Here is a 14370-nt window from a genome sequence, read left to right on the forward strand (position 1 = left end):
ATTATCCAACACCACATGGCAATCAGAAGGACCTCATAGGAGCCCACGGAGCGCCTGAACAGAATACGACATTCTGTTTTAAACTGACATAGCACTGTTGTTTAATGTAATTATCCAGTGTGTGTTATATGCTGTTGTTGTCCGAAATTATATAAATCTGAGCTAAAAATATGATTGAATAATTATTAAATGGCAAAACACACAAGGCACATATGTGGGCATTAAAAGCTGCAATCCTGAAGGTCAAACCAGAAACCACAATCTTTCGTAGTCATTACATCATGTAACATTTTCATTACTTCTATATCATTATTATTATTTTATTATTATTATTACATTCTGCCAGGCCTCTCAATGCATCTGACAAACATTATATTTGGGTATTTTATAAAAAAAAAAAAAAAAATATCTGTTTATTATAAATTGTATAAATTGGGCTCTTCATGTAAAATTTTAATATATTGTCCCTTTCTTGTTTTTTATTATTATAATTTTTACGTCATGTTTTTTATTGTTATTTATGGTTATACCACCTTACGCTAGTGTTATTGTTCTCTGCGATAAAACAATTATTATTAGTTTATCATTTTACAAATTGCTAATTTGCTTATATGTTTGGTTTGTATAATTATGTACTGAAAATACCATTGTCATTATTATGTTGGACAAGTTTCACATTCATTGGAGCAAATTTATGAACCAAGCCCTTATTTTCGGTTAATATATATATATATATATATATATATAAAAATGGAAAATACATGTTTTACATACTGTTTTTAGGCCCTTTATGATTTTTGTAAGATTTATTTTGTTTGTTTCAAACAAAAAAGACTAGAAGAGATCAGGTGTCAGCAGGTTTTTAAAGAAACCTCAGAAAAGTCCAGCTATCCTGCAGTACAGACAATGTTTTGCACTTGATTTGATCATATGCATAGATGTTTGGGAATGACACAGTGACATAATTCTATGAGGAGACCAAGTTTAGCCACCTTGCAAATCCATCTAGCCTAATTCATTTCCTTCTTGGTTTCTCTCCTCTATTTCTGTCCAGGCATCAGAACCAAATGTCTTCATGACACTGGGTCCAGACAGCGTTCAGAGCTTAACCTTCTACATCCAGCATTATCACTGAGGAACTAAAAGATATCCACTCTCTCACACTTCATCTATATTAGAAGCTGAAATGAAATGCAGATTCAGTCTCTGACAGCAGGTGGCGCTCATGGCAAAGCAGAAGTGACCCCTGAACACAAGCATCTTTCTTCTGTTCGGACACTCTTTTTTCAAGTATTTACAACAGCCCTACATACTACAACATTTGTTTATGATTAGACTAGTCTATTATCACATTTTAATCTGGACTAAAACATGGCAGCCAATAAAAGATATCAGGATATTGGTTGAAAATGTGCTTATTTATTATTATTAGTTGTGTTCTTTTGCTATTTACTTTGCATCGTGAATCTTTTCATTTCTATTGTGAATTGTTTTATTGTTTTTAAATGTTCAATGTTCTTTTTGTTATTTGAAAAAAAAGTGTTAACTTCTTATTTAGAGGAAAACACTCACGTTTGCTTACTCTTTTTATTGCAATTCAATGTCGTAATTAAAGGTTCAGCAATTATTGTGATATAAACTGATGTCCTTTTGAATGTCTGTTTGAGATATATGTGTGTTATTTATAGCTCTCAGTATTGTGTAATGTTCTCCTTGAGACTGAGGGACATGCAGGTGGACGGGGCTGTAGTGCTGGAGAAAGATGTTGAATTGCTCTTCGCTCTGCTTTACATTCCTAGGATATAGAGCATATAAACAGTGAAATTCCCATCTTTAGCGTTGAATTGACTGAATTTGAACACTTTTTACTGTCACTGAGAACAAACTGTTTCAGTCAGAAATACACGTAGCTGTTCCAAATAGCTGATGTTGTTTAAAGGTCAGATTCAAGTGTCATGATGTCAAATAACAATGGGTGTTTGTTACTATTTTTTTTTATTTAACAGCTGTGAAAACATTTAATGTCACTAATCAACACAACGGTTTAGCTTTAGTGTTCTTAGTTAAAGATTATCACTAGTAACCTCTCTCTCTCTCTCTGTGTGTGTGTGTGTGTGTGTGTGTGTGTGTGTGTGTGTCCTTTTCTGGTATGTAATGGGGACCAAATGTCCCCGCAATATAGATAATACCAGGACATTTTCTGGTCCCAATGAGGAAAATCACATATAAATCATATTAATTGAGTTTTTCTTTTTGTGCAAATGTAAAAATGCAACGTTTTCTGTGATAAGTAGGTTTTGGGTTAGGGGATAGAATATACAGTTTGTAGAGTATAAAAATAATTATGTCTATGTCCCCATAAGGAATACAGCTTATAATATTGTGGCAAGCAGGGCGGGGCCGAGAGCCGCGGGAACCTGAAATATACATGTAATAAACATTGATGAGACGCTATACTTAAAAGCAAAAATCCAAAGCTCTGTAAAAAAAAACGATGCAACACTCACTCCGTTTATAAAAGTAAAACATGTTTTACTAATAATAAAAAATCTGTTAATTCTGTCTGTTTAGCAATGCTCCTTGACTGAGCTTAACGGACATAACACCCGTAACGTTACTGACCGTTTTTTTTTTTTTTTTTTTTAAGTTCGCTGAAAGGGGAAATATTAATAATCTATCATAACTTGTTATGATTGATTATGAATATTTGGGTCAGTTAATTGGATTATCTTGATGTAGCTAAATTAATATTACAATCAATTAATCAGTTCGCCCTACAAACTCTTTTGATTATTCATTTATTCTAAAAAAGGGTATCTTTCATGGCCACAGAAAAATAATTCTTTCTTAACATGTACAGCGACATGATAATTGATTTTAGAACGGGCACCGTTGATCACGTCACTACGATTATTAAAGGACAGACTGTGGAACAGGTGGAGAGTTATAAATATCTTGGTACAGTTATAGATTCAAAACTTTCATTTGAATCTAATTGTGATATGGTCTGTAAAAAGGGTCATCAACGTTTGAGATGCCTTAGGAAACTTGCTAAATTTCACATCGACAGATGTATGTTGACTTTGTTTTATTTCGCTTTTATTGAATCTTTTATGTTTTTTTCCATAGTGGTGTGGTATGGAAGTCTGTCAGTGAAGAACAGAAACTCCTTAAACCAAAGGAACCTATACACAAATCAGCTGTATCGGAAAGCAAGTGCTGTCTTGAGTGATCGGTCGCATCCCTTAAAGGAGCTGTATGTAAGAAATTTATTTCAATTAATCATAAAATGGCCCTGAAATGTCACTAGACATTAAGAAATCATGTACATTTCAAATACTTATATCACTGACAACAGTAGTCTGGCCAGGATATTGTCATTTAAAAAGTGCAGTTGCAGCCCTCAACTGATGTTGATGTTGTCATGTTGTGTTTTGGTCTGATGCTCCACCCTCCACCTATCTACCAATCACGAGGTCAGTAGTGTTGCGGCATCCGGGTTGCCAGCTCTGCTCTAGTTACCACAGCTGCAGCTCGTCACGTTCCTGCTGGATCCTGCAGCCAATCTGGCAACCTCGAGTCAGGGAGGAGGGGGAGGGGATACACCACTCTACAGTACCGTAATTCCTCAAATAAAGACCGGTATTCAAATAAACGCCGGGCCTCTGATAGTGGCCGGGGGCGTGGTCAACGCGGACAAATAAAGGCCGGTCTCAAATTAAGGCCGGGGAAAAAATAGTGTGAATAGGTACACTTTAAATGAGTGTACACTCAAAGACGGACGCGCTCAGCGCTTGTCATATATCACAACTATTCAGTGTTTTTAACCACATGTTTATTTTAGGTTTCAGACATTTAAATAGATATGATTTATAGCAAAACAATAAATTTATAGTTTGTAAAATACACAATGGTGTCTATGGAAGCAGCAATAACAATCCATTCAAATATATTTGGCGACGTGTTTTATTCATATCAGATACACAGTGTAAGTAACTATAAAGTTTACTCTATTCTTCTCCCAGTTCACCGGCCACTTACTTTCATGTATTTCGGGAGAAACTGAAGAATTCACGCGCTGTAACTTAACAAATACAACAGGAATCTCCGAACTGCGGTGCCCATCTCACGTTACAGATCAAGATAATTTATAAAGGGTTTTAAACGACAAAACAAACTCACTTACACGGATTTGAGAGTCAGAATAGAAGATAGTTGATGACATGGTAAGCAAGTTTGTTAATATTTAGAAATAAAAGCGCTACATCTGTCATACAGCGCTATTTTGGCTGTGGTGAACACGTGCCAAGCATGCCGCGTCACCATGGAAACTTGGCGGGCGGGGATCGCGAATTAGAAATAAAGGCCTGCCTATAATAAAAGCCTGCTTCAAATAAAAGCCGGCTACCATCTGCAGTTCAGGTAAATAAAGGCCCCGGCCTTTATTTGAGGAATTACGGTAATTTGAAAGTGATTGCAGTACTAGTTTTGGCCACAATCTTACATACAGCTCTTAAGTTACTTCAGTCTTGTCGTCGGTTTGCGGTTTTGAGATGGAAAACAAGACAATATAAGAATACTTTTGTTCCAGCTGCAATTGAATTCCTAAATAATAAGAGAGAAGTTTTAGCACTTGACAGTTAATATGGATAGAGGATACGTATGTGTTATGGCGCAGTCTGTCATGAAGTCTATTTGTAAATTTGTACGTGAAATACTTGTATATTCCTATGTTTTTTATGTGAATGACCGAATACTTTTTTATCTGTAATACAATTTTACCTGCGGGTATGAAATAAAACTACCTACTACCTACCTACTACCTAGAGCATGTAACAAGATCAAGATCATAAAATAAGCTTTGCTTGCAAGCAGAGAATCAGAACCAAATACATATTGTGCACAAGTTTTATTAGTCACAAACACATAACTAACATACAAACAATTACGCATACTGTACATGGGTGGATGGTTAAAGTGACAGAATGGAACCGGAAGCAGGAAATTAAACTATGGAAAAGATACATTTAACTATGAAAAGAACCATCAGCCTATCATTTTCAGAGCAACTCATTAAATTGATACTTGCATGGCCTGTGCAGCGATTCACAATTCTTGTTAAAAATTGAAGTTGTTGGTTCCTTGAGTGTCAAATGTTGAAGTTGCCATCGTTTTCTTCTCAGTTGGATGAAGAAGATATGATGAACTTGCATGGGTAGTTCGACTCTGTTCTCATGGCTGGAGTGCAGATTGTGGCCTGCCGACCCTGGGCTGGAGAGGACATGCAGAGCAAATGGTGGGAGTTGCGATGGACTTCTTCTGCATTGAATGAAGACGTCGTGCCAAACTCCTGAGGTTGTTCTTGATTCTGTTGTGGTTGAGAGAGTCTCTCCTGAATGAGCACATGGCTGGTTGTGAGTCAAGGCCTGCTGCCCTGGGGTCTGGGGCCTGGTGCGGCTCCGCAGGACAGCAACCCGAACATAGGAGAGAAGGCCAGGAGAGGGAAGGGCTTGTGTATTGGCCATTTAAAGGCTGAGAAAGGTCCCACCTTTCAGGGTTGGCTCAACCAATACGAAAGAAGGGATTTCTAAGCGGGAGTTTCCTCTGCTGGGAGGATTTATGAGTCTTTGTTTTAACCCATTTGTGCCCAAATTTTTCTGAATGATTTCATGCATATAGTCGTGTTTATAGTGTCCTATGTGAACATGTTCTGCATTTATTTTCCCCAGGTTTTATTTTTTTTTCTTAAAAATCGTATTTGAACGTGCGGCAACTAGTTGCCGATGGGGTTTATGTGTTGTATGCACCCACTCAATGTCAAATTTGAATAGGAGGAGAACATTTGGCATCTAACTCAAAATAACTGCTTTCAACAGATCAATCTTTATTCATAAACAAATGTATTATGTAAAAGTTGAAGAACATACGATGCAAACCCAAAAAAGCTGCATCTAGCTAATAATCTCTTGAATATGCAAACACAACCCTTTTTTTCAGTACAAAAACTGCTAAAAGTAAATTACAGTAAAAGTAACTTTTATTGTAATAATTGTGATTTCATAATATGTAACTCGAAAAACTTGTAAAAAGATGTCTTTTAGCTAGACAAATAGCAAATAGTGGAGCTCTGCAGCCACCTACTGGTTAAAGTGATAATTTTTTTAAACTGCATTTTCCAAAAGATCCTCATGAATGAAATTTAGAAATGTGGGTCTTTTAGAGGGCTCGTACTGGACAGAGCAGTGCCAAGGCTGTGTTTGCCTCCTCCAGGGGCAGCGCTTGCAGGATCACCATCTGATCTTGAAAGGGAGTGGTGGGAACCTTGGGCACATATCCAGGCCGGGGTCTCAGGATCACGTGAGACTAGGCCGGCCCAAATTCCAGGCACGCTTTTTCTACAGAAAATGCATGCAGGTCCCCTACCCTCTTAATGGAGGCCAATGCAACCAGGAGCGCTGTCTTCATTGACAGGAACTTAAGCTCCACTGATTGCAGAGTCTCAAAGGGAGCACTCTGCAGGGCAGTTAGAACCACTGAGAGGTCCCAAGAGGGAATGAGAGGAGGGCGAGGAGGATTCAGTCTCCTCGCTTCTCTCAGGAACCTGATGACCAGGTCGTGCTTTCCCAGAGACTTACCTTCGACTGCGTCGTGATGTGTGGTGATAGCGGAAACATACACTTTCAGGGTGGAGGGAGAAAGCCTTCGCTCTAACCCATCTTGCAGGAAGGAAAGGACGACACAGGTCAGGCATTTCTGGGGTCTTCTTGGCGAGAAGAGCACCAGGAGACGAAGAGGTTCCACTTCAACGCATAGGCATGTCTAGTGGACGACGCTCTAGCGGAAGTGATGGTAGCCACCACCGCTGGTGGTAGGGTACTCAAACCTACCTCGTCCCATCCAGGAGCCATACGTGGAGGTTCCAGAGATCGGGACGAGGGTGCCATAGGTAGGTGGAGGGATTGGCCAGGGAGGTGCTGTCGTGAGTACAAGTTCGGAGAACCAGGTCCGGCTGGGCCAGTGAGGCGCAACCAATATGACCTGCTCCTCGTCCTCCCTGATCTTGCACAGGGTCTGCAATACGCATCTTGGAAACCAATACTGCGGAGGCCCCGCGGCTAGCTGTGTGCCAGTGCGTCCGTGCTGAGGGTGCCCTCAGACAAGGAGTAAAACAGGAAGCAATGGAACGAGTCGTGGGAGGCAAACAGCTCTACCTCTGCGTCCCCGAACTGATCCCAAATCAGTTGAACCGACTAGGGATGGAGTCACCATTCTCCAGGTAGAGGCTGAGACATGAAAAGCTCGTCGGCTGCACAATTCAGGGTTCCCGGAATATAATGACCTCAGATGCTTCTGACTCCATAATAGGAGGTGGCGGGCGAGTTGCATCAAACGGCGAGAGTGTAGACCACCTTGTCGGAAGATGTACGCCACTGTCGCGGTATTGTCTGATCGGACTAGTACGTGCTGGTTCTTGAGCAACGCATGAAAGCGGTGCAGAGCGAGACGTACTTCCAGCAACTCGAGGCAATCGACATGCCAAAAGGCGCTGGGGTCCTGTCTAGGAGCCCACGGCAGCATGTCCATTGCACATGGCACCCGTGGAGGAGGCAACTGTTGAGAACACAACATGCCTGGAAACTCGTTCTAAGGGCACTCCGGCCCGTAGAAAGCTGAGGTTCGTCCACGGGGTGAAGGTCTGATGGCAGGTCGGAGTTACTGGTACTTGGAGCGTGCCTTGTTGCCATGCCCACCTCGGGACTCGATCGCGAAGGCAGAGCTGCCGAGAAGGCGTGAGGAGACAGGGCTAGCCCGAATGGGAAAACCGCGTACTTGTATGTCCGCATCTCGAAAACAAACCGAAGGAACGGTCTGTGCCGAGGAAGAAAGGAGACATGGAAGTAGACGTCCTTCAGGTCGATCGCTGCAAACCAATCCTGTGGCCGCACACATTCGAAACTGCGTTTGGCCGTGAGCATCTTGAACGGAAGGCTATTTAGAAGGGAAGGGTTCAAGATGCGCAGGACCAGGATTGGTTAAACCCACCATTTTTCTTGGGTACAATGAGGTCGGGGCTGAAGAAGCTGGACTTCATTTCGGCTGGAGGGGTGGTCTCGATCGTACCCTTCGCCAGTAGGGTGACGACCTCCATACGCATGACAGGGGCATTGCCACCCATCACGGTATAGCGGATTCCCCGGAGCAGGGAAGAGACCGTGCGAACTGAATTGCAAAGCCGAGCCTGATGATTCTCGTGAGCCAGTGGGACAGATTGGAAGCTCCAAAACTGAACGAGCGGGGTCAAGTGAACCACAGACGTACCCACGATGGGGCAGCGAGGCAGAATGACCGGCCCAGACGTGGGAGGCGGAGCGTCCCGATGTGGGGGCACGGTCATATGCCGCATCCTGACAGAGGAAGGCCAGGGAAGGACCAGCCTTCCACGGGGGCCTGCTCTGTCAGGGGTCTGGCGACAGAGGGGGACGAGAGTGGACCACAGATAGAAGATTGTTGAAAACAACATTTTTACTTTCCTCAATCAGATATCTTTTTTTTTTTCAACATTGTATTTATTGATTTTTGAAACATTTACAGAAAAAAAAAAAAAGCACAAAAAAAAAATACAACATCTATACTATACAAATGTCAAGACAATGGTACATTAATATCATAACATGGCAAATGTTATTCCTGGTTACACCGAAAATAAACTATTTGGTTCAGCTTCCTTCGAAAATTCTATAAAGGGGTTCCATACTTTGAAAAACTTTCCAGATTATCCTTTAACAATATATGTGAGTTTCTCCAAAGCCAAACAACCTGACAATTCTTGTAACCATTGTTTAAAATTAGGGGTTTCTGTGTTTTTCCAATGACGAGCAACTACAAGTTTTGCTTGTAATAAACAGAAGGTCAACATTTCCTTACTAGAGTTAGTTACAGTGCAAGTTACAGGGAAAATATTAAATATACAAAGTTTAGGACATTTGGGGACATTCTGTTTCACCACCAGTGACAAAAAGTCCAAAACCTTTTCCCAATAAAGTTGAACTTGAGGGCACTTCCATAAGCAATGTAAAGTTCCTATCTCTAAGTTGCATTTTATACATTGATTGGGGATGTTGGGATTAAAATTTATGAAGCAATTATGGAGTTATGTATACTCTCATTATCCACTTGTACTGCAGAAGTTTAAACCTGGTATTAATTGTCTGGGTTTGGGCCTTTAAGCAGATACTCTGCCATTCATCTTCTGTTATATTCTCACTTATATCTTGACACCAAGCCAAACGCTTTTTCTCCGTATTTTCTTTACAGTTAGTGGAGATTAGTTTATAAAACAAGGAAACTTGCCTAGCACCATTAAGATGGTTTAAAGTAATTCTTTCTAAAGGGGACAGCTCTGGTAAGAGAAGAGAAAGATGCTGTGTTTTATTGATAAAATTCCTAATTTGAAGATATTTAAAAAAAAAAATGGGTTTTAGGCAAATCAAACATGTGTCTTAAATCCTGAAAACTGAGCATAGTTTCATTGCTAAATAAAACTGCCACCTTGTTCAAACCTTTTGATGCCCAGATTTTAAAACCACCATCATGTGTCCCCGGTGTAAACATAGTGTTTCCCCAAATAGGGGTAAATTGTGATAATTGTGGAATCTGTCCAATATGTTTCAAAACTTCATACCATACCACAATAGTATTTTTAACAAAGGGGTTGGAAGTGGCTTTTTTCAGTTTGGGCAGGGGTGCTGAATACAGATACAGGTTCAAAGGCAATTTTTGAGTTATACTCGCCTCAATCCGTATCCAAGGGATAGAATTATCATTTGCAAACCAAAACATTGCTGCTCTCAGCTGAGCTGCCCAGTAGTACCACGTAAGATTAGGCAACTGCAACCCTCCCCTTTCATATGGTAAATACAAAAGAGAGAGCCTCAGCCTGGGACGTCGATTTGCCCAAATAAAATTGGTAAACAGCTTCTTCATATTACAGAAAAAATTATATGGTGGGGGCAGAGGGATTGATTGAAATAAATATAAGAATTTTGGGAGAACATTCATTTTTAATATATTAATACGTCCAATCTGAGAAATTGGTAGGGATGACCATTTATTAATTGATTCAGTGATAAATTTAGTTGTATAATTATAATTACTGGTAACCAAATTATTTATGTCTGCGGTGATATTAATACCAAGATATTTAAAATCTTCATGAGCATGTTTAAAAGGGGGTCTGGAAGGGAGGTGTGAGACGTTCCATTTCTTTTAGAAATAGGATCATAGATTTTGACTCATTCACTTTATAACCTGAAAAGGATCCAAATGATTTAATTAGGCACAATAAAGAAGGCACAGATGAACTTAAATTGGATAGAAATAATATAATGTCATCAGCATATAAAGCTGTTTTATTTTCAAGACTGCCAATTGTAATCCCTGATATGTCTCCACTTCTTCGTACTGCAATAGCCAAAGGCTCAATAGCCAATGTAAAAAGGAGCGACGAAAGGGGGCATCCCTGACGTGTGCCTCGAGAAAGTGGAAAAGATTTAGAAATTATATTATTAGTTAATATCTCTGCTGTGGGTTTTGAATATAAAATGTTATCCATTTTATAAAATACGGGCCGATACCAAAATAAGAGAGTGTATCAAAAAGATAGTCCCACTCCACAAAAGCCTTCTCGGCATCTAAAGAAAGTAAAGCTGTATCCGAGACTCCTTTTGTTGAGTGTATGACATTTAACACACGCCGTATATTATGAAAAGCTTGTCTACCTTTTACAAAGCCACTTTGATCAGGATCAATCAGTAAAGGTAAATACTTATCAAGTCTACTGGCTAAAACTTTAGCAATTATCTTTGTGTCAGAATTTAAAAGACTAATGGGCCTGTAAGAGCCACATTTCGTAGGATCTTTCCCTGGCTTAGGAATTAAAGTTATGAAGGCTGAACGCAAGGAAGAGGGAAGTTCTCCAATATTGAATGATTCATTTATCATGTCAATGATTGGGGTTATCAATTTGTCACGAAAGATCTTATAGATGTCTATAGGTAGACCATCGGGACCTGGTGCTTTCCCACTATTCATACAATTAATGGCTGCATTCAGATCTGTTACTTCAATTGGTTGATCCAATACTTTGGAGTCTTCCTCAGACAATGACTGTATCTGAATCTCGTCCATAAATGTTTTATAATGATGGGTATTCTGCAGGGGTGTCGATTTATAAAGATCTTCATAATATTTTCTAAAATCATTATTAATTTCAGTTGGGATCGTGGTGTTCTGTCCATCTATAGTTTCTCTCTTAATCCTCCCTTCATTTTGTTGAGTCTTAATTCACCATGCCAATAACCTCCCAGCCTTTTCTCCTTGGTCATAATATGTTTGTTTTAGCCTAGTTATATTAGCCGCAGCTTTATTAGTAGAGATGTCATTAAATTCTGCTTTAAGTAGCAAAAGTTTATTGCTCAGTTCAGGAGTATCTTGTTTGAAAATGTCTTCTTCTAAGTCCTTTATACTCTGTTCCAATTCAATCATTTTAAGGGCAGATCTGTTTGTCTTAGAACTAGTAAAGCTGATAATTTGCCCCCTAATATAGGCCTTAAATGCCTCCAATCGTATTGAAGCGGACGTCTGGTTTGTATTAAACTAAAAAAATATGTCAATTTGATTTCCAACAAAATCCAGAAAATCAGGGTTATGTAGCCACTTTATATTTAGACGCCATCTAGATGGGCTTTTGATTATGGTTCTGAGAGTATATTTCAGTGATAATGCTGCATGATCCGATAAAACAATACTACTATATTTACAGTTAGATATATAATCAATCAAATCCTTTGAAATAAGAAAATAGTCTATTCTAGAGTAGGTATGGAAAGATGAGGAATAGCAAGAAAATTCTTTCTTTGTTGGGTTTTGAAGCCTCCAGACATCGCTTAAATTAAGGTCTTTAATGTATTGATTAATTATGTTCCTACTTTGCGAATGTGAAGTGTCAATACCTGTGGAACGGTCCAATTTAGGATCTAATGTACAATTAAAGTCACCAGCGACTATTAAGATACCTTGAAGGGAAGACTAAATTAAAGCTGCAGTTCGTATCTTTTCCTCTTTGTCGCCATCTCTCTGTTCGAAATCTGTAACTGCAGTGATTCCTCGGAATTATCATCTTTACGTGGGTTGTAAATCGGCATGAAACAGCGCGGATGAACACAGTGCTTTGAGGCGAGTGCTGCTGTCAGTCACCGCGCTGTGTGGATACTGTCATACAGAATCACAGATTCACTTTTTGAAAGTGTAGTAAATGGGATGCTATAGTCAAGGTTGTCCAGTAGAGGGCAGCATGGGTTTGTATAGGGTTCACTTCTGGGGATGCACGGGCATAGAGAGAAGTGGGGGTGTTCTGTTATCTGCTGAGCCGGTGTTAAGAGGCACGTTCCGCTCTGCATCTGTTAATAAAGATTCACATTAATTTATCTACATGCCTCCTCATGTATAGGTATGCACCAAAGGATATCACAGAAAGTTTGACCAACATAAGAATTTTCATAAGAAAATGTCTTCTGAACAAGTAAGTAAAATCCATTTTTGTTCTGACCAACTAAGGGGGAAAAAGCATTCGACATGATAAGCTTCGTTAGATTTAATCAGCGCGATTTACAGCAACCGTGCAAATTATAGCCTACTTTGTTCTCATATTGTTCATGTTAACAACATCAGCATTGCGTGACTAATGTTAAATTTAATGTGTTTTATGGTTACCTGTGTAGTTCAGAATTCATATTCTCCATAATAGCAAAACGAGAAAGGCACAACAAAGGAAACTCCATAACTGTGTGAATTAAGAAAACGTACTGTTACACGATTGAACTATTGAAATGTCTTAACTTACTTGTTCAGCAGAAAAAAGCGTCTCTTCTTCCGTTTTGAACCCCTTCAAAACACGGAGTTCACGCACTTTTCAAAAGCCCCGCTGATGTTTAAATCCTTGTGTTCGCATGAGACGGTTTCTTTCTCTTTCTCTAGCCACCTTAAATCCGAAGTACGAAGTCGTTTGGGTTTTATAACTGCTGAATCTCCAGTTGACACTAATGAGTGTTGTTTGGATCTTTCTGGATGCCATAAGTTTAATTATGTAAAGTGCTGCGAGAAAAGCCTATATACATCTAAACATCTCGTCACGCGCAGTATAGCCGGCTAGCCGAAACTCCTTCTTTATGTGTACGGGTGTGACGTCATGACGCAAAGACATGCTCGAATTTCCTGCGGAAACCCACCAGTACCACTGGAATTAAAATCATTATTACAAGCTAACCGTTTTGAAACTAGCTATGGCAAGCAGATAGTTTTGACCACTGGCAGAATAAGTTTTTTTTTATATAATTATTTTGGATTATTTTTAACTTAAAAAAGTTACGGACTGGAGCTTTAAGAAAAGATTATGAAAGAAATTTGGTTAATCTGTATTAGGGCCATAAACACTTACAAGATTAAAATATTCGTTGAGCATCCTACCACTGATTATAACATATCTACCTAATGGATCACGAATAGTTTTTAATATATAAAATGGGACTGATTTATGTATCAGCACAGCTACCCCTCTTGAGTGCGAGCTATTTGATGCTGCTATAACCTGCCCCGGCCATCTTCTACGCAGTTTAATGACTTCGCCGGACAATAAATGTGTTTCTTGCAGGAATACTATTTTAGGATGGAGGTAGTTAACTCTGTTCATCACTTGTTTCAATTTAGTAAGGTTACAAAGCCCCCGCACATTCCAAGATGTCAATGTAAGACTAGAATCCCTTGACATTTGCAACAAAGTTGAATATTCTAATTATTCTTGGTAGTCCAAACATTAATGATCTGTTCCAATAAACACCCTGTAACCTTTTTGTAAAGTACAAAGATGTACCAGAAAACTGAAATGCAAGTATAAATGTATAGTAGTAAAAAAAAAAAAAAAAAACAACAACAACACAATCCCCAGCACATGCACTAGATAGAACACACAGATGGACGGCGAACCTCCCTTTTTCTTCGACTAGAACTGTAGTTACATACTCTTGCGGTCCTCTAATAGGAACGCTATTAGGTTGCTGAATTAAGAGGAAAAAAAGACAAAAGAATAGTGTCCAAAACAAAAATAATAAACGCACGCTCTCACAGGCCAAGTATTATGGTCTATTAACCAAAAGAAAATCAGCTTACTTAATGATTCCAGTATTCAAATCAAAGCCAACCATTTACGAAATATGAAAACCAAAAAAGCCCAACCTTACGTTTTATAGGGCATTTTCAGACTAAGCGTCCAACAACATTTTTAATGAAAGTTCAGTACTAAAGTGGACGATTAAA

The sequence above is a fragment of the Rhinichthys klamathensis genome, unplaced genomic scaffold (genome assembly GCF_029890125.1).
Source record: "Rhinichthys klamathensis goyatoka isolate OS25496 unplaced genomic scaffold, OSU_Roscu_1.1 h1tg000414l_1, whole genome shotgun sequence".
In the NCBI taxonomy this organism is placed as follows: domain Eukaryota; kingdom Metazoa; phylum Chordata; class Actinopteri; order Cypriniformes; family Leuciscidae; genus Rhinichthys; species Rhinichthys klamathensis.